Genomic DNA, 3,273 nt, shown 5'->3' on the forward strand with positions numbered 1-3,273 from the left:
CTGCTTCAACAAAAACTTCAGAATCGACGCAATTAACGAAAACAAATCAATCCACACCAGTATCTACTTCAACCAAGTCGTCAGACAAATCTGGAACCAATTCGGCAGGCGGGGGAATGGTATCAAAAAGCCTCATAAATTTTGTTTTATTTTTATAAAAGCGGTATTCATGTATAAATTACCATGCATCGTGAAATACCAAAATTTTGTGCCTACTGCTATTTTCATGCTCAAGAAAAATGCAAAATTGTCCTTGAATGTTTGCTTTTGATCTGCGTACAGCGCTTAATAATACCAAAATATAAGCTTTCGATTTCAAAGTCTTTTCGAAAGTATGTATCGTCGCCCGCTAGCCAGAACCATGAATGTGCAATTTTTCGATTTTGTGTTAGAGGCCTCTTTGGATTACCTTTTAGATTCATACTTAAATCTAGAGCTTCCTACGTACATGGAAACCCCAATAATTTGCAATCCCATTTTCACGAATGTATAATTCAATCACACAAAGTTTAGCCAGAAAAATTAATGTGGCACATTGTATGACACATTCGTTGATATGACTAAACAATTTTTCAAATTTTTGACATATTCATATGTTCGATCGTTCGGGTATATGCCTGGTATTCTTCAAAAAAAATTATACCGATGAAGAATTTTTAATAGCTTAATATGCTAAAAAAAATAGTCGTTTAATGGAAGGCAAACCGATTTATTCGCGCCCGTTGCCTCTTCCCGAATCAAAACTAAAATACTTGGAAAAATTGTGTGAAAAACTGGTTATACCAAAATAATATTAATCTTTTTATAAAAATCTTGAGGACAAAGCTTTTCCCGAACCCAACATTTCAGAAGATTTTGATTCTGATGAGAATAAGAACTAGTTCTATGTTTGCAATAATATCTTAAATAAAATCACACTATAGTGTATATGAAATTGAATTGAATGTGTAACTTTCGGATGTTTTCCCAAGTACTGTGATGCTCCGAATCCCAGTCCGCCAACGGAATTGGCGTAGCAGGTCTTGGCTTGGCCCTAACGTTATTTACAAAACAACTGCAGTGAATTTTTTACGTCCTTTGAGGTTAAGGCCATACCATGACCAGTTGGGCCAATTCTTATAGCGTATTCGGATTCAGTGCATCAAAATGCATAGAAAGCATGAGCCGATTAAGTGGATCCGACTACATACTTTTAATTTTTTTGTATAGATGTGTTAACAAAAAATATATCAGCTTTTTAAATTTTTGTTGTGCCAGAAAAATGAATATGCTAAATCTCGGACAGAATGGATGCGAGCAGAACAATTATCTCAGTTAAAAGAGCATAGTGTGAGTATAATATATAAGTACATTTTTACACTAAAAACTAATTCTTCTAGTTTTGAGAGAGCAATAAACTTTGAAACTCGATTTCCCAACCTTTTCATTTTGGCTCATTCATGCTTCTGGCAAGCGGGCGACGGTATGTAATCATGTTTTTAAATACTTTTTGTATTTTTATTTGGTACTTTTATCGTCACTTGGTGTGTACATTTCATACTTATATGATTTTAATAAAACAATGTAATAATAATAACAATGTAAATAAATGTTATGTTTAAAGACACAGAGTGAAAATTTCTGAAAGTGATTTTTGAGCAACAAAGATATTATTTGATAGCTATCGATAATACAAACAAATCTTCGTCTCTGATTTTTCCAAAAAATACTGTATCCGAAAAATTACCGGCGAGTCCCTCCGAAAAGGGGGTGGTATCCATAGTATTTTTACGCAGAACACCTTTCTGCATTGGCGGCCTTCGGCCGCGCTTATAAAAAAATACCCTGGGTGGGTCCAGCACCGGTTTGGAGACAAAAACTGTATCCGCGCAAAAAATCTTATGTTTACAATTTTTTTTGTGCATTCAAGGTTCGAATCGAGCTCAAGGCCAGAACAATAATTTTTTCTAATGATAATTATTGTTATTTTTTAATTTTTCTAAATTTGAAAAATTGTTTTTGGAATAGTAAGTAGACAATTTTTCAGACAACCTGCCATAGCTGCGCAGATAGATCCATTTCGAAGGATGCTAAGCCTTCATCATCAGTACGCTTTAGGCATGCTGCGCTATATGTATAGCTAAATGGTTAGCGCAGCATGCCTAAAGCGTACTGATGATGAAGGCTTAGCACCCTTCGAAAATGGATCTATCTGCGCAGCTATGGCAGGTTGTCTGAAAAAATTTCTACTTACTATTCCAAAAACAATTTTTCAAATTTAGAAAAATTAAAAAATAACAATAATTATCATTAGAAAAAAATTATTGTTCTGGCCTTGAGCTCGATTCGAACCTTGAATGATTTACCAATAGGCCGATAAAAACAAAAACATTTTTTTTTTGTGGGTAAAACAACATTACAACAACCACATGAAAATAGCCAAATTCAACTGCAAATATCTCCCGGCAGAGATATAATATTTTTTTTTGCGCCTTCGGATTATTGTTGTCAATAAGTGTCTTTTGACACCCCTCTCGATATTTTTGGTAGCGTATTAGCAGTCGACCCCTCAACTAGACTTTTACCGACACACGTTCCGACCACGGATAACCCTGCTGACATTGTTTCGCGTGGGTCAAGTGCCATCAACCTTTCGGAAACCATATGGTTCACAGGGCCAACTATTTTATATAAAGAATACACAGATTGGCCTGTTAATAAACAGGCAACAGATGTCACTAACCAAGAGCTAGAACGTCGGAAAGCGGTATCGTTTAAGTGTAGTAGTAGTAGCACCCAGGGAGCCATCATGAATGTAATAATCAATCGTAGCTCATCATATTATCGCCTACTTCGCACAACATCATACGTCCATAGTGTTTTCAACAAAGTTCCAGTTGACACGCATCTTCGCGCTGCGATGGTGATACACGTACCACATACAGAACTGGAACACTCCTTCTGGAGAATTGTATCACAAATTCAACAAAAGGAGTTCGCGCTATAGATCGAATGTCTTCGCAAATAGGAACAGTTGAAATCTTTTTTACAAAAACTAACCCCATTCATACATGAAATGAAAAGGGGCGATCTTACGATTTCCATTTCAAGAGCTGGAGGTCGTCCATCTAAGGCACCAATACCCTTTGACACAAAGTTTCCAGCTATACTGCCAAACGAACATCGTTTCACTACACTTTTTGTTGAATACCTTCATCGCAAGAACGTACATGCCGGCCCACAGGTATTGTTGAATTTAATGCTTCAAAAGGTCCGGTAACAAACGCTACAGAA

General features: G+C 36.1%; 1 long non-coding RNA gene across 1 annotated transcript; it reads left to right on the forward strand.

Moving 5' to 3' along the window:
• The first annotated feature begins 623 nt into the window (after positions 1 to 623).
• LOC137250457 (uncharacterized) lies at positions 624 to 1,520 on the forward strand. Its single transcript, XR_010952967.1, has 3 exons — positions 624 to 970; positions 1,210 to 1,329; positions 1,380 to 1,520. It is a non-coding gene; the product is annotated as an uncharacterized lncRNA (long non-coding RNA).
• Positions 1,521 to 3,273: the final 1,753 nt, after the last annotated feature.

The sequence above is a fragment of the Eurosta solidaginis genome, chromosome 4, assembly GCF_040869045.1.
Source record: "Eurosta solidaginis isolate ZX-2024a chromosome 4, ASM4086904v1, whole genome shotgun sequence".
NCBI classification, from domain to species: Eukaryota; Metazoa; Arthropoda; class Insecta; order Diptera; family Tephritidae; genus Eurosta; species Eurosta solidaginis.